Source organism: Thalassophryne amazonica, chromosome 13 (genome assembly GCF_902500255.1).
Source record: "Thalassophryne amazonica chromosome 13, fThaAma1.1, whole genome shotgun sequence".
Taxonomy (NCBI): Eukaryota; Metazoa; Chordata; class Actinopteri; order Batrachoidiformes; family Batrachoididae; genus Thalassophryne; species Thalassophryne amazonica.
The window spans coordinates 12,381,085-12,400,269 of record NC_047115.1 but is presented as its reverse complement, the minus strand read 5'-3'; positions in this window follow the sequence as shown (position 1 = coordinate 12,400,269).

Here is a 19,185-nt window from a genome sequence, read left to right as displayed (position 1 = left end):
GGTGGTGGTGGTGGTCGGGGGGCATTTTCTTTAAACTGGGATTTGAGATTTACCTTTTGAGTAAAACAGATTGTTCAACTTAATCTGTTTTTCATCTGAAACCACACAATAGTCGTGTGTGTGTGTGTGTGTGTGTGTGTGCATTCACACCAGGCCGCATGTTCGCTGCACTTCACCTGTGTTGTTGCTCAATCTGTCCATATCACTTCTGTTTGATAATGACTTTTATTCCCCACTCACTACCTTCATTAAATGTTATATAGCGCTCAGTCAGTTTGGGCTTTTTTGTGTGTATGCATGTGCGTGCACATTTTTTTCATGTATGCATGTGCGTGCACATTTTTTTTCTTTCACTGGCTTGTTAAGCAGACACATTTGTCCACCCAATAGCACGTGCCAGAGCACGTTTTGTCAAACATTTTATAATATATAAACTTAAAAATATAAATAAGTATATACATACATAAAGACTCACCATCAACTTTGTCCATTTACAGATTACATTTATAATCCAGATTGGTTTAGTGTGCAAAGCATTTGGAATGAGCAGAAACAGACTTTTTGCAATCACTGAAAGTACGTATTTAAAAAAAAAAATCTTTATATTTTTCACGGTTGTGAATTATTTCCCAGTCATAAAAAATCCAGTGAAAGGTGTTAATTGTTTAATGTTGGATGGAAACAAATAAAATATAATAAATCTATGCATGGAATATGGGTGCTGGGTCTATTCTCAAGAGGGGCATGGCACACATGACGCAACACACGTGTCTGGAACACGTCTGGGACGTGGGTTTGCAAGGTTTAATCTGTTAACGTGGATGCCAAAATGAAAATCCACAGGCAGTGCAGCTGCTACACGTGTTTCAGGCGTTAGAGTCTCAAACTTCAACAAGTAAAAGAAAAATAGTCTTCAAAATGTGCTTTGTCCTTTCAGCCTAACAGATCCAGACTTTTTTTCTGGAAGCTTGCAAGATTTCATTTGTGCATTGTTGTCCACAACAATGCACAAATGTAAGTATGATTGACAGGTTTGATAAAGAGCAGCACATTAAAATAAAGAAATTATGATGAATGTGCATCAGACTGATGACTTCACCAAATTCTCTGACATCTCGAATTTCTTTGCATAACTTTGCAAAGAAAATAACACAATCACAACATCCTAGTAAGCAATCAACTGCATAAATTAGAATGCATATCTAAATTGAAAAAGGATCAGTTGTTCCACTCGGCTGATGTGTGAAAGCGTCCCCGTGTGTGCTGTGTGAAAATCTTGTGTTTTAGTTTGCTGCAGTCCCCTGCTGAGCTAACGGTCCACACAGTTTTGGTGTTGTTCCTGCATCTCCTCTCTCAGCGGGGCTTTTCTCTTCGTCCATCTCACGGCACTTATCTTATCCCTCACTGATGACCGACTCGACCATGTGGGTGAGTGACGGAGTGATAAAGAATGTGATGAAACACAAACACTTTGCTCTTCCTACTATTCCAGTCTGACCCGCTATTACAGTATTTCTATGTTCACCTGCATCATTATCTGTGGGAATCGTCAAACATCAGGAGGATAAACCTGTAAAATTCTGTTGATCCAAATTAAGTGATGCTTGTTTTGCCACATCTCTGCTCAATTACATCGCCTTGCAGGAGAATGATCCCATACAATTCAGGGGTGATGCATTTAAGATTTCAAACACATTTCGAAAAAAAAAACTGGGATGGGGGAAAAATATAAAATGATCACTTTTACAGCCATTTTTCTTGAGACAAATCACAGGATGGAACATAATCCTTTTACAAATCAGGGGATCTGCCTTGGACATAATTTATAAGTAGGCAGTTCTCAAAAATTGAGTGAGAATGCTGGAAGCAAATGAGTGAGGGAAGCCACCAAGACACCCAGACAACTCTGAAGGAGCTACAGGCATCTGTGGTTAGAGAAACTTTGCGTAGTGCAAGTTTTGGCTTTTACATCATCAGTCATACAGCTTGATGAAGTGGTGCAAAGGAGGATTTTCTTTAAAAGAATATGCACAATTTCTGCTGCAGTTTGCCAGAAGGCACATGGGAGACGCAAACCTCAAATAGATCTGATTTACTGTTAAATCTTCTCTACTTCACTTCGGCATGAACCTGTGAATGGGAACGCAACAAGCAAATTTTGCACAGTTCCTAGTTTCTCCACTCACATCTACTGAAACCTGTAATTCTTTCATGGGTGTCTTGGTGGCTTTCCTCACTGTCCCCTCTGACTGGCTTACCTTCAAGCACGCATCTCATAAAAGACCTTCACATTCAAGGTCACTCAAATTTAACTGGTGGCTAAATAGTGTCAAATATGCCCATATGTGGGATTTCAAAATATGCCATTGCATTTGACCTTGAAGTTCACAATTAGGTTTGCACAAGCTTTGTTTATAGCAGCTGCCAGATTGCTGTGATCTGTCTCCTGTCTGTGTCTTTTATCCTTGTGTTAATTGTCATTATGGTCTGTTCAGTGTTTTATATGTTAGTCATGTTGTTTTTTCTGTGTTTGCACACTTTAGCCTGTTTCAGTTCCACCGTTGTTGTTAGTCATTTGTTCTTTGGTTTGTGGATTTTGTTACCTTGTGGTTGGTTCCTCTTTTAGTTCAGTATTTCATTTCAGTGTGTGCTTCTTTTCTACTCACCCCCAGAGTTCCTTAAGGTTTGTGACACATTGTCTGTGTCAGTAGGTGTGTCTTTGTCACCCGGTCTCCCCCACAGCTGCCTTACATTCTCAATCACTCCTCCTGTTGCTGGTCTGTTCATTTGCATCACTATTTTAGCAGTGGACTGTTTCCCATTGCTTTGCCAAATTATTCTTTGACACCTCCTGTTCGTTTGCTATTTATGATGTCTTCGTATTGTTTGCCTTTTGTCTGATCCTGGTTGTTTGTTGCATTCCGCTGCCTGCGTTTGAGTGCTACACTAACTCCTATTGAGCTTATCGGACTCCTTCAGTTTGTTGGACTGGACTTCTACACTGGTAAATAATTGACCGTTGTTTTCCCTTTACATTCTGTGTAGTTACTGTCGGCATATATTGGGTTTATTCGGAAACTGATCACACAAAACAGGTAGGTCCATGGTTGCTATGAGCAGAATGAACCTCCCCCACTGATATAATAAAGTTTCCCACAGAAGTTTCGTTAATAAAGTTCAACTACTTCCAGCACCATGAGAAAATGTGTCCAGCAATTTTGTTGGACACCTTTTTGAACTAGGCGTCCAAGTTACCAACATGTTGCATGGAGTAGATTTTGTACATGATTTGCTGCAGCAGAACAGCATACAGCGCAAAACAGATGTAGCCTGACGCTGTAAACATCATTTGGCATTAGTTCAGGTCATATTTTGGAAGACTGTCACATTAATCAACAAATCCCTGTTCAAATGTAGCTGTTGTAATAGTTGTTTTTTTGTCCCCTCTCTTGCTCTTTCTCTGTTCCCCCGACTGTCGAGTTTCACATCTAAAGCTCTGGAGAACAGCACTGACCACCTAATCACCTCCAAAGCAAAAAAAAAAATTCCAGTGCAGAAATCTGCTGGATTTAAAGCCGATGATTTTGTTTATTCATTAAACAAAGAAATGTCTTTTCCAATAAGACCTTCTGTGTAGGACGCCATGGCAACTAATAATTCAAGAGGTTATAAATCAGATGGTCTGAGGTTCTCTCACAGCGAGACTCCACTAATGACTGAGAGACATATGCATGAAGACGTATTAGGAACAACAAACTCAACCGTGTCTCAGGGTTAAAAATCAACATTTAAGGAGATAGTTAACGACACTGAACAAAGACGGGGAAAAATAGAAACACAAACAAAACTAATGAGATGAAATAAGTGATTGGAAAAGCACAGATATTCTCTTCTGTGCATTTATGCATTTGCATTTGACGTTCGTTGTAATTTTAGCAGATGTATAATTCAGTGAGGGAATGTTATTCCCCGGACTCAAAGCCAATCACAGTTTCATCCAGGGAAAAGATTGGAAGATTAAAATTTTATGTGAGTGGAACACCATGCTTCCCAAGAAGGCAAGAATCTAAATAAACCGTTACACATACATAGGGGTCTTTGAACCTGGATGGCAACCACTCAAATAGACAACCGGTACATTTCCACCTCTTAAAGACAACCAGTAGGGGATCGGGGTGGGGATTCAACCTCTGAATCTAGCTCCACTCCTAGTAACCATCTATCAGCTAGGTGAAACATGGGCGTGTCCTTGGCACAGAGAAATGTGCCAAAATTTTAACATGGCCAAAAAGTTGGTCATGTTAAAATACCGGCAATACTCCTCATTTTAGCCTCCCTGCGTGTTCATCTGACACAAAATCATCCAGCGGTACTCGAGACCTAGTACCAAAGACATTTCATGACTGGCTTAGATGACTACTGAACATCCAAGTCTCACAACTATAGTGCAACCCTTAACACTTGGACTTTCAGTCTTCTGTGAAGATAATGGCATCACCAAACACTTCTGTCCCTTGACTTAATTACTCGGTAAGCTCTTCCCAGGCTTCTCTCGATCTCCAAGATCGAGAAACTAGAGACATGAATGTCACAGTTGAGATGGTTCAATTGACTCGAGCTCTTGGCGAAATTCTGTTGTACCTGCATTAATGTTAAATGCCCACCAGGTGGCAATATTGCTCCATTTCAAGAACCTTGACTACAGGCTGGCACAGGACATGACAAACCTGTCGCTTATAGTAGCAAATAAGAATATTACTATATTACTAGATTATTGGAAACACAAAAATGGAAAGTCTGTTCTGTGCTGAAACTTCTTATTTTATCAATTTAAAAAAATGATAAATTGTTCTTGAAACTTCAATAAAACTTCTGAGACTTGCTAAGAAGCAGCTGCTCTTCATTTCACTTCAACACGAAAATGGTCTCATGTCATTTTGAAGTTTGTTTCATGAAATAGATTGATATGTACCTTTTTTGGAAAGAGTTACCAGAACCACTAGTAAAAGCCTTTAGTCCTCGATGACTCATGACACTAACTGTAAATGCAGATTAGTCCACGATAAATGGGTACTCAGGAGATGAATCTTCAATTAAGTAACACTCTGAATAAATCCGCATCTGTAAGCCCCTGGTGCCATCTCAATGAAACACCATTAAGTGTTTTAGCATCAATTCTCGAGGTTGGCGCCATGCCACTTCTGCCGAAGTGGCCAATCTGAAGTCGAGAATTCGTACTAGCGCGACTGTGCTCTCGGTGAAAATACGCTCGGGCTTATGCTGTTCTACTGAAATCAGCTGCTTTTTATTGTCTCTAACTTGCTTCTAACAGCCTGCTGATGGCTCTCACTGGCTGGAACGGTGAGATTTATACACCAAGCTGTGTATGGGTGTCCATGATCACTCAAAAACAGCTTTATGGAATTCCTTGAAAGTTCTTGGAAATATTACTTGGCAATATACACTCAACAAAAATATAAACACAACACTTTTGGTTTTGCTCCCATTTTGTATGAGATGAACTCAAAGGTCTAAAACTTTTTCCACATACACAATATCACCATTTCCCTCAAATATTGTTCACAAACCAGTCTAAATCTGTGATAGTGAGCACTTCTCCTTTGCTGAGATAATCCATCCCACCTCACAGGTGTGCCTTAGACTGCCACAATAAAAGGCCACTCTGAAAGGTGCAGTTTTATCACACAGCACAATGCCACAGATGTCGCAAGATTTGAGGGAGCGTGCAATTGGCATGCTGACAGCAGGAATGTCAACCAGAGCTGTTGCTCGTGTATTGAATGTTCATTTCTCTACCATAAGCCATCTCCAAAGGCGTTTCAGAGAATTTGGCAGTACATCCAACCAGCCTCACAACCGCAGACCACGTGTAACCACACCAGCCCAGGACCTCCACATCCAGCATGTTCACCTCCAAGATCGTCTGAGACCAGCCACTCGGACAGCTGCTGAAACAATCGGTTTGCATAACCAAAGAATTTCTGCACAAACTGTCAGAAACCGTCTCAGAGAAACTCATCTGCATGCTCGTCGTCCTCATCGGGGTCTCGACCTGACTCCAGTTCGTCGTCGTAACCGACTTGAGTGGGCAAATGCTCACATTCGCTGGCGTTTGGCACGTTGGAGAGGTGTTCTCTTCACGGATGAATCCCGGTTCACACTGTTCAGGGCAGATCGCAGACAGTGTGTGTGGCGTCGTGTGGGTGAGCGGTTTTCTGATGTCAATGTTGTGGATCGAGTGGCCCATGGTGGCGGTGGGGTTATGGTATGGGCAGGCGTCTGTTATGGACGAAGAACACTAGTGCATTTTATTGATGGCATTTTGAATGCACAGAGATACCGTGACGAGATCCTGAGGCCCATTGTTGTGCCATACATCCAAGAACATCACCTCATGTTGCAGCAGGATAATGCACGGCCCCATGTTGCAAGGATCTGTACACAATTCTTGGAAGCTGAAAATGTCCCAGTTCTTGCATGGCCGGCATACTCACTGGACATGTCACCCATTGAGCATGTTTGCGATGCTCTGGACCGGCGTATACGACAGCGTGTACCAGTTCCTGCCAATATCCAGCAACTTCGCACAGCCATTGAAGAGGAGTGGACCAACATTCCACAGGCCACAATTGACAACCTGATCAACTCTATGCGAAGGAGATGTGTTGCACTGCATGAGGCAAATGGTGGTCACACCAGATACTGACTGGTATCCCCCCCCAATAAAACAAAACTGCACCTTTCAGAGTGGCCTTTTATTGTGGACAGTCTAAGGCACACCTGTGCACTAATCATGGTGTCTAATCAGCATCTTGATATGGCACACCTGTGAGGTGGGATGGATTATCTCAGCAAAGGAGAAGTGCTCACTATCACAGATTTAGACTGGTTTGTGAACAATATTTGAGGGAAATGGTGATATTGTGTATGTGGAAAAAGTTTTACAACCCCTGGCAAAAATTATGGAATCACCGGCCTCGGAGGATGTTCATTCAGTTGTTTAATTTTGTAGAAAAAAAGCAGATCACAGACATGACACAAAACTAAAGTCATTTCAAATGGCAACTTTCTGGCTTTAAGAAACACTATAAGAAATCAAGAAAAAAAGATTGTGGCAGTCAGTAACGGTTACTTTTTTAGACCAAACAGAGGAAAAAAATATGGAATCACTCAATTCTGAGGAAAAAATTATGGAATCACCCTGTAAATTTTCATCCCCAAAACTAACACCTGCATCATATCAGATCTGCTCGTTAGTCTGCATCTAAAAAGGAGTGAACACACCTTGGAGAGCTGTTGCACCAAGTGGACTGACATGAATCATGGCTCCAACACGAGAGATGTCAATTGAAACAAAGGAGAGGATTATCAAACTCTTAAAAGAGAGTAAATCATCACGCAATGTTGCAAAAGATGTTGGTTGTTCACAGTCAGCTGTGTCTAAACTCTGGACCAAATACAAACAACATGGGAAGGTTGTTAAAGGCAAACATACTGGTAGACCAAGGAAGACAAAGCATCAAGACAGAAAACCTAAAGCAATATGTCTCAAAAATCGAAAAATGTACAACAAAACAAATGAGGAACGAATGGGAGGAAACTGGAGTCAACGTCTGTGACCGAACTGTAAGAAACTGCCTAAAGGAAATGGGATTTACATACAGAAAAGCTAAACGAAAGGCATCATTAACACCTGAACAGAAAAAAAACAAGGTTACAATGGGCTAAGGAAAAGCAATTGTGGACTGTGGATGACTGGATGAAAGTCATATTCAGTGATTAATCTCGAATCTGCATTGGGCAAGGTGATGATGCTGGAACTTTTGTTTGGTGCCTTTCCAATGAGATTTATAAAGATGACTGCCTGAAGAGAACATGTAAATTTCCACAGTCATTGATGATATGGGGCTGCATGTCAGGTAAAGGCACTGGGGAGATGGCTGTCATTACATCATCAATAAATGAACAAGTTTACGTTGATATTTTGGACAATTGAAAGAATGTTTGGGGATGATGAAATCATTTTTCAAGATGATAATGCATCTTGCCATAGAGCAAAAACTGCAAAAACATTCCTTGCAAAAAGACACATAGGGTCAATGTCAATGAGCAGATCTGATTTGATGCAGGTGTTAATTTGGGGGATGAAAATTTACAGGGTGATTCCATAATTTTTTCCTCTGCTTGTGTTGTGTGGGCCGCTGAAGAGGAGGTACTGCTGGCCCACCACCACAAGATGGCGCCCTGCTTGAAGTGCGGGCTTCAAGCACGAGAGGGCGTTGGAGCGACCGGGAGTGACAGCTGTCACCCATCATCCGTACCAGCTGTCACTCATCCACTACTCATCACCACCATCATAAAGGCCGGACTGCAACTCCACCTCCCCGCCGAGAAATCAGCTACCATTCAGGTAATTCTCTGCTGAACCTTGATTCGAGCATTAGTCTGATCTCTTTTGCAGCCGTTTTCCTGGGACGGATACCCTGTCTGCTGAGTTGGTGTTTGGTGTGGACTGCGACGGCTTCGCCTCCCACCCCACCCAGATAAGTGGTTATCTCGGGAGCTGCACGAGTGTGTGAATCGGAGGTGGAGGTTCTCCCTCCTAACTAAACACAGACTGTGGGATTACTGAGTGTGTGAACTCACACTCATCAGTACTGTCTCTGTTGTCTGCCAGCAGTACCGGGTCTGACTGCTGAAGACAGTGGCCACCTGGGGCGCAGGGCTTGGCGGCTCCGGTATTCTTCAGCTCCGTTGGTGGTGGAAGCTGTGTGGGATCCGGCTCTTCTCTCGCCAGACGTCTTCTATCGTCGAGCCTGCCCACACGTCACCTTGTGTATTATTGAAATTCCACCATATTGTTATTGTCTGTACTTCGTTGTGCGATTCACAACATTAAATTGTTACCTTTTGGCTCATCCATTGTCCGTTCATTAACGTCCCCTGTTGTGGGTCCGTGTCACGACACTTTCACAACAGCTTGGTCTAAAAAAGTAACCGTTACTGACTGCCACAATCATTTTTTCTTGATTTCTTATAGTGTTTCTTAAAGTCAATGTTGGGTATTTTCTCCTCCAAACATTCTTAAAACCTTTAACAAGACAAACAGAGTCAAGAAACACCAGTGAGACAGAAAGTCAAATATTACGCGCGGAGTGCGGCCAGGCTGTACACCAAGGCTACACTAAAGTCTGGCCTGCTTTTCCGCTCTTTTTATTAAGAGACGCCCTCATCACATAAACAAGAAACTTGTCCTAAGGGTGGGGGTAATGACGCAAGACAAGTTTCTTCCCATAACATAAACGCATACGTCAATAAGTGCAGCTGTAAGGAAGAACACTTCAGGTCAGCACATCTCGTTCGTCTGTTGCAGGTATCAGCTGTTCTGCATCTGCCTGAAGTGTCCTGTCTTCCACACTCCTTCACACTAAACACCACATCACAAACGTCAAAACAAAATTGAATTCTCAGGATTGCATTAAGACAGGTGCAAAACAGCACATCTCCGTTCTCATGAGAAAGAAGACAAATGTACAAACGTTTAACAGTGATAACATATATACAAAATCTTTAACATTCCCCTCCTGTTTATCGCCTGTTAAAACATACAGTAGGCATCACTCAGCTTAGCACTTCTTTTTGAGATTTTCACTAAGAGGTTCATCATGGTATGTTTTCTCTAGGCTTACACCCCAGAGGTGATGTCATCATTGTCACCATCATCGGTGTCTGGGTCATCATACTTCCATTGGTCTGGGTACAGGTCAGGAGAGCCATCGTCCTCCTTGTCGTCATCTGTCCCCAGAAGTGGATATGATGCTGGACCCCTCCTGGTCCTGGACTTATTGCTGTGGTTATCATTCTATTTACAAGGCCTCGGAGACATGGAATACAACAACATCCACACAATGTTAGAATTGCAGCAAATACTGCTATAGACACTAATAGTGAAGAAATCAAAGACCTCCATTTTCCCATCCCTTCCAGCCACCAATCCCAGCCTTCGGTGTTTACTCCACTGTGCTCTTTCATCTTCCTGTTCAACGTCCTCAGCCCGTCAATGGCTTGAGTGAGACTGCCGTCTGCAGCTGTGTTGTTGGGAATGAATGTGCAGCATTGTTCTCCGAACATGGCACAAACACCTCCTTTCTCTGCCAACAACATATCCAGAGCAATGCGATTCTGGAAGGCCATAAGGGACGTGGCTTCTAACTGTGAATGGACAGCCTTAAATCCTTCCTCAGTCCAATTTCCTAATTTCTGTACATTGTAGTGGATGTAGTTTATTCTGTCCACGTTTTATTAATTGAGCACCACCAACAGATGGAAGATTCGAATCCAGCTGCTATTTGATTAACCAGTTATACTCGTCAGGCACTCCCCTGGGGACTCCTATTGCGTCAATATATGTTGGATTTCCCACTCCTTTCCAATCTCTTTTCACTCTATGTCTGGCTACGCCTTTCTGCCAATCTTCAGGAATAAGAGAGGCTGCATATGTCGTAACGTCTTCAGGGGTCATGGGTATGGCTTCAACTGGTAACAATAATGATATTAATGCACAATAACCTGACACATTTCGTGGCAGTCTGTCAAAGATTCTGTTATCCCCACACCACCACCATACGTCACTCCTCCCGACAGGTTTGAATGTGGGAGTACTATGGACCACATTCTTACACCAGGCGGTGTGGTTTAAGCTACCCAAAGTCTTACTTGTCCCTGTCAAGTGTACACATGTATGGTTAGCATGCCCAACTTTGCTTGAGAATAAAGGTTTGATCTTAGTTAATTTGGTCACTGGATAGATCTTGTCCCACTTAAAACATTTGTTGTTTACCGCAATGTATGTCTGTGTCATAGCAGTCAGTAGACAGTCTTTGGGTAATGCTGCCGGTATTACCTGTAATACAGGTCTGGGTCCCATACACACAACACAGTCCTTCTTTGCTGCTAGTCCTGCTTGTTCTGCCATTAAAAGCCAATTGTTATTTTGTCCACTAATTCCTGTAGTTACTAGGAACCAGTCATCTGCCTTCATGTCTTTTGTGCCTTGTACAGACACCCCCTTTGCTTGTATGGACACCCCCTTTGACGTACTTAATTCGGTCAATATTGGTTGCTGTACTCTATCTGTCTCACAGAGGAAGAAATGGAAATACGGGTCTTTTCCTTGTTTGTATACCCAAAGGAGGAACAACCAACAGTCTCCCTCTATATCAGGTGGGAATATGGTTCCTTTTTCTGTGGTATTCACCACTATAGACAGCTTATCATCTGTTTGATACATTTTGAGACTTTGACTCTGGTACTTAGCCCACTCGGTTTGTGCCCATCTTGGTGTCCATCTACTCCATTCATCGGCTACCAACGTTTCCCATCTCCTATCTTGTTGATCGTTGGTCATATACCATGAGAAACTATTTCCGTAATTAGTCCCTCTGTCACCATCCGGCATTCCATGGGTAAGAGCACAGGTAAGAGTGTGGATGAAAGCATGTGGCCCTAAATGGAGTCAGGTACGCGGACTTCAAAGTTGTCATTTGAAATGACTTTAGTTTTGTGTCATGTCTGTGATCTGCTTTTTTTCTACAAAATTAAACAACTGAATGAACATCCTCTGAGGCCGGTGATTCCATAATTTTTGTCAGGGGTTGTAGATCTTTGAGTTCATCTCATACAAAATGGGAGAAAAACCAAAAGTGTTGCGTTTATATTTTTGTTGAGTGTACTTTATTTCTTATTTCTTTACAAACCAGAGCAACAGCCTAATATTTAAGCTTGCTATGCTTAAGCTATCCAAGCAACCTGACTTAATGAATTAATACAGTTACATCAAGATCGGTGACACCCCAGTTTTCTGGCCCAGAAGTTAGAAAATCAGTTGGGTTTTTGATAGAAAAACCTAATTATATTAATAATAGTGTAAAGTAGAAAATCTGTTCAGTTTTATTGAAACTATCATTTAAAATATAATCCTAAACCTATCCTCAAGAGACCCATTTTCTTAGGGCCAGGCTTTCTGACCATCAGACATTTTAACAAGTAGGCATTAATTTCTGCTGAACCCTAACCTTAAACCTAGTCCCCAAAAGACCTATTTTCTGAAGAGCAGGGTTTGTGACTACCAGGACCTCTACGAGGTATCTAATGGACCTTTTGATTAATCCTAATCTCAACTTTATCCCCCAAAAGACCCATTTTCTGAGGACTGGTCTTTCTAAATACTAGGCCTCCAAAAATAATGGGTGTTCTAACTCTTACTTTATCCCCAAAAGGCCCATTTTGTGACTACCAGTGGTCCTTCCAGAAAACAGGCAGATCCCATCAGGTTGGTCACTTGTTACCCAGATAACACAAAATATAAAATATGAAAACTGGTTGGGGGGAATCATTGATTGATGATGACCACTGCCTGATCATGATGATGATGACCTGATGAATATATATTAGCAAAATACATAATCTCCATATGAGATAAACAAGCTGATTTTTGAGATACCCGCACTCTACTGAGTGAAGCAAGGTGGCTTGGAAAGCCAAGGAAGTGCCAAAGAAACGCAAAAGCAACAATGTCAATACTATTATGAAATATACTTTTTTAACTATGTCACTATGGAGTTTAATTTTGGTCCAGACTTTCCTGGAGAGCTAGAAACTCATAATTGCACCCATTAAATGTTATTTTATACATTTTAAAGGGAACATTTGCTTATGTATTCCAAGCAGTACACTGTAGGATCGGTATTAGCATTCTTAAAAAAATAGACCCGAATAGAGTCCGTCCGTCCGTGTGCCTGTATTTCACTGTTTTAATATTTCTGCAGGGAAAAGCATTTTTCAGCGACAGGGAAAGGGAGAGCTGGTTTACGAAGAACCACGGCAGAGAGAGAACAGCAATTTCAGCTGGATGAGGACCAGTGAATTAAAGAGTGAAAGCCATTGTCAATGGGTTCAGTATGTTAAGGAGTGTACATCAGACTCCATTATCATTATGGTGATTCACAACAGATGCTGTAGAGAGACAGGGATGGAAGAATGAGACGCAGTGAATGAGGTAGTGAGGCAGTTAAACAGAGCAACGCAGACAAAAGGGGAACAAATGGAAATGAAGGTAGGTGGAATGAGTATTTTTGAGAGGGAAACGATGTCTGGATGTAAGAGCGTCTTGCCGTGTGGGAGGATTTCTGATTGTAATGAGTACAATAAGTGCATCAGTCTAATTAGCGGAAGCACTGCACAATCAGGTGCAATTACTGCATAAATACTTTGAGTAAAGTCAGAGAGGTTAAGAAGTTCTGCGCGGCTGTAACACCACCATTAACCTATTTATCATTACGCCTCATTATTTTACTCTATTTATGGTGATGATTGCAGACACAAGAAGGCAACAGTGTGGCAAAATCCACTTTGTATGAAACGTTCATACAGTGTGTTTGAACGTATCTGTCGGTTCTCCCTCTTTATCCAAGTAGAACACATCAGGTAAGTGATTAAGCCAAGAAATGTTATTTAAAATTTTTAGATATTGATATGTACATGTCAGATTGTGTAATTGAACAAGAAGATCAGACTTCTGTCATTGGCTTGTTTGCCTCATGATTTATCACAGTGACTTAAATCAGCATGCTAAATGAGACAAGATTAGGAAGCCTTAATGAACAAATGAACAAAATGAGACAATGGACAAAAAACATTTTGCCCAAGTTTTACTGGTTTCAGTGGGTCTGATATACTTAACATTCACATGAGTAAAAATGTGTGCAAACGCCATACCTCCTGCAAAAAGAAAAATAATTCATTAAAAAATTGAGCATGCTGATTTTTGCACATGGAGCATTGCATCTTTCAAATGAACAAAATATCACATATGGTCCATTGAACACATTTGCCTTCATGAAAATGCAATTCCTTGTTGAACATGCAGATAGGTGAGGTTTGCACATGCAGCACAAATTACCAAGACTAACAGCTATTTCAGAGGCTGAGACTCCAACTGTAATTTTGCACATTTGAAACCTTGTGCTAACTGAGCTAGCGCTGTGTGGTCAATGCACACGTGCATGAATCTGATTCAAAGCCATTCTATGTGAGCTGTTTGGGGTATGCATTTCTTTATTTTCACCCTATAATATTCTTTAACTCAGAAAATGTCATGCTTAAGAATGAATTTATAGCAGCCACACATGGACTCTGACAGGAATCAGCACTGTGAACACCACCAGCAGAAAATAACAGCTACATATACATATAACACAAAAATTATTCTCATTCTTTATCACATCCTCTCCAATTACTCAAATGTGATTAGAATACACTAACACTGGAGTCAGAAACTGTGCCCTGAAGAATCACCTGTGTTGCGGGAAAACACATTTCAAATTTGTCGCCTTAAACCAGGGGTGGGCAATTAATTTTTACAAGGGGCCACATAGGGAACCTGAATTATGTCCGAGGGCCACACCATCGATAACTCGGCTGTCTCCCATTACAAATATAAAAAAAAATTACGTATTTAATAGCTTTTATAGGTAATTTTTATTATTGTAATAATATGTAAATATTTAAATATACCTAAATAGACCTCTCTAATGATTTGTAACACACAAGCTTGACATTTTTAATATATGTTATAATAATCACAGACCTCATGAGGGCCGGACAGAGACATGCAAAGGGCTGCATGTGGCTCCCGGGCCGCAGTTTGCCCAGGTCTGCCTTAAACAAACAGTGCAATAATAGCAGTAATAATGATAATAATACATATATTTAGTCAGGACATTCACAGTATACACACAATAAATGGATGCTGAGTTTGTTTACAGCTGGTTGACTTAAATAAATAAAATCAAACATCTTTATTTGTGTGGATGGACGCTTTTCACAGCAGCAGTGCTGAATCCGTGCTTGTGCTACACACCTTGCATCTCCCATGAAAGAACAGGGAAACCATTTCCAAGGCCGTTTCATTTTTGATTTTGTAAATGTTCAGTTAAAGGTGTGTTTGAGTGATTTTGCACATACAGTAGTGTTCAGAATAATAGTAGTGCTATGTGACTAAAAAGATTAATCCAGGTTTTGAGTATATTTGTTATTGTTACATGGGAAACAAGGTACCAGTAGATTCAGTAGATTCTCACAAATCCAACAAGACCAAGCATTCATGATATGCACACTCTTAAGGCTATGAAATTGGGCTATTAGTGAAAAAAAAACAAACAAACAGTAGAAAAGCCCTTTAAGTGATGCACAGAACAACTGCACTGAGAGAAAATGAGATTCCACAGACTGTCATTCATGTCATTTCTGATTCTGGCCTGTTTCTGTGTCTTTTTTTCTGACTCTGGCCTACTAACCTCACACATCAGTCTGTCATTTTTTTCAGCAAGACCTTTATGCAGCAATAACACATTTTCAGGACAAACTGAGGGGAGCCAGTTTCTGCCAAATGACACGTGCACAGCTGGCCTGATTTCCTTTCTGCATAGGTGAACTAAATTTTTGACCGAGGTTATGACCAGTGATGGTAATCGTACATCACAATGGATACGGGCTGTTTTCGGGGAAGCTTAAACGGGGTCGTGAGGTCATTGGAGAGAGTTTTAATGAATGCCAAATTGTGCTCTGTGCCTGCACCGCCCTCGAGGAAGCTAAAAGTGCTCCACATTAACAAAGAGATGTGGTGATGATACGTCTGTCTGCTCTCTGCCCTCGGGCTGCAAACTCAGTACATATGTTGTTCCTGTTGCACATCCACTCAGGATGCTTTGTTTACATCAGACTGAGTGGGGCAGCGGTGAGAGCAGGTACGAGGTCTGTGCTGCATTACAAAGAAATTACTTCTGTTGATGGACGACATCAAAAGCCAAGACTTGAAGGGAAATTTTCATCTTGGTCAAACTAATAACGTATTGCAAAATGTTCCTCAGCCTATAACAAAACTCACTTTATCGTCCCATAGCGACCAAATACAGCTGTTTCTGTGCTGACTAAAGACTTTAAACTTCACAGACCATGGGACAGATAGGCTGGTCACATAAAATATCTGATGTGGCATTTTGCTATTAATGATGCTAACAGTGATCGAAGGTGGTGGATGGATGTCTTTGGTATGAGGTCTCTTCAGAGGATCCTTGGGTACTGTTGGAAATACTTTATCAGTGTATTAGTGACACACATGTCTCCGAGTCCTTGGCCTTTGAGGTCGAGAGGCACTTGAGAAGATCTTATGGAGTCAGGAGATTGCTGGCCAGAGGTGTTTGGTGATGCCGAGAACGAAGGTCCAAGTCTGTAGGGTTCTGGTGCTGCCTGTCTTGTTGTATGGTTGTGAGACTTGGACGGTAACCATTCACCTAAGGTGATGACTGGACGTCTTTAATATTAGCTCTCTTTGGAGGATCCTTGGGTATCGCTGGAATGATATTTTGGCCACGTGGCCTGTTTCTCTGTGTATGTATGATCTCAGTGGCTGGAGAAGGACAAGGAGAAACCCGTGTTTCACCTGGCTGTGGCAGACAGATGGCTATTTTAGAGATGTGAGAATGGACTGGTTGTCTGCCTTGGTGGTTGCCATCCAGGGTCCAAGGCAGTTTTGTGTTGTCGTGGATGCCCCAAACACACATCCAGTGCATGCTCCCAGAGTTGACATGCATTTTGGTGACCAAGCTGTAGAAATTTGAAAAATTTATGGCAGCCATCCCAAGGTGGCGACTGCAGGCAGGGAGGCATCAAATTTTAAAAATGTTCCTATCATATTGATAACTATACCACATTATCTGTCTGATCATAGATATTCCAAAAAGGTATCCTTTGGATAATTTGTTACTTAATGTTATGGAGTTATGGAGTAAAAACAGCAAAAATGATGACAAAGGTCTCCATTTTTCCCAAATGTAGATTAGATTAGATAGAACTTTATTGATCCCTTGGGAAGACTCCCTCAGGGAAATTGAGGTTCCAGCAGCATTGTATAGGAGCACACAGGGTAAGAAGCACACAGAATATCAAAAGTGAAAGTAAAAAAACAAAAAAGGTTGCAAATATAAATACACAAATATAAATATCAGACATACTGCTCAATATGGGTTTACTTGATGCTACTGTTCCTCCCATTCCCGTCACCTGTCTTCCTGTTACTCCTCCTGCCCCTGATTGAGGAATTGTACAGTTTTTGCTTAACTGTAAAGGTTTTGCAGGAATTAGTGCATTTTTGTGTAATGTGCATGCTGCTCTTCTGGTAGAACATTGTTTTGTTGATATGCTACATTTCATTACCGATTGCATAAAATAAAACATTAATAGTGGTTAATATGTCTTTATGCTAACTGTAATTAGGTGATAGGGTTAGCTGTTGATGCTAGATGTCTCCAGGTGTCTACAGGTTGGCAATATGCACATGAGAGACTTGTGCTGCATTCAGATCTGTTTTCTTGTTTTAAATTTCTGTTTAAAATAGTTGCACTGTGCACAATCTCTCCAATCACAGTCACGGGAGCCTATAACTCCTTCAAAGTTTCCAAGGGTGGCTTGGTGGCTTCCCTCACTCATCTCCTTCTTGTATGCCACTCAGTGTTTGAAAACTGGGGCTCATGCTGTTTGAATAGTTGCACTCCACTGTTTTAAATAATATAAAGTTAGAAATGTTAATCAAATGGGAGCCAGACGTTTATTTTTTATTTGATTCTATGAACAAATTGAAATATGTCAAAAGGTCAAGGGGGTCAGAAATGTTTTAACGGCACTGCGTGTTTCACTTCTGCACCACATCATTTAAGGTTATTTTCCACAAAGTTAACAACACAGTGAAAGAAAATAAGACTGTGTTTTGCTTGATTATTTGATTATAAAGTGTTTATCAAGTTTATATATATATATATGTGTGTGTGTGTGTGTGTGTGTGTTTCCCTGCCATATACTGTATATGTAAAATGAATATAATGGGCTCCATGGTGCAAAATGACCTAATGGTTATTATTATCACATAAAAATACCCACTGATTGCAGATTAATTTCCAAAATATCTCCCACATTGGATGAAATTATGAGATTTGACTGTTGGACGTGTTGAGCCGGAGACAGTGTCACATTAATCAATCTATTGTGCTTTTTTTGTGGGGAGCTAATGTGGGCGTGAGGGTCTGGAACCTCTGATTGCTCTTGTTGTAGGGGAGCTGAAGGTCTGAACTTGTTGACCTTTTCATGCTCAAAACATAAAAAAAAACAAGTGATTATCTGCCACATATTGTCAGCCTTTAGACGGTATAAAAAAGGTCAGTCAATTCTTGTGAGGGTGAAACATAAACCCATGATCTCATTATGGTGATGTTTAAAAAGGCCAGAAACAGCAGAAGCGTCTGCATTAGACGAATATCACAAATAAGTGAGACCTGAAAATGAAGTTTGTACATGTAGGTACAGTAGTGTTCAGAATAACAGTAGTGCTATGTGACTAAAAAGATTAATCCAGGTTTTGAGTATATTTCTTATTCTTACATGGGAAACAAGGTACCAGTAGATTCAGTAGATTCTCACAAATCCAACAAGACCAAGCATTCATGATATGCACACTCTTAAGGCTATGAAATTGGGCTATTAAAAAACAGATGCATGGAAGAAAATGGAAAACAACCATCAAAATGGATAGAAGAATAACCAGAATGGCAAAGGCTCACCCATTGATCAGCTCCAGGATGATCAAAGACAGTCTGGAGTTACCTGTAAGTGCTGTGACAGGTAGAAGATGCCTGTGTGAAGCTAATTTATTTGCAAGAATCCCCCACAAAGTCCCTCTGTTAAATAAAAGACATGTGCAGAAGAGGTTACAATTTCTCAAAGAACACATCAACTGGCCTAAAGAGAAATGGAGGAATATTTTGTGGACTGATGAGAGTAAAAAACATTTTGTCCTAGTTTTACTGGATTCAGTGGGTCTGTTTTACTTAACATTCACATGCGTAAAAAATTGTGCAAACGCCATACCTCTTGCAAAAAGAAAAATAATTCATTTAAAAAATTGAGCATGATAATTTTCTAATGGTGCACATGGAGCATTGCATCTTTCAAATGAACAAAATATCACATATGGTCCATTGAACACATTTGCCTTCATGAAAATGCAATTCCTTGTTGAACACGCAGATAGGTGAGGTTTGCACATGCAGCACA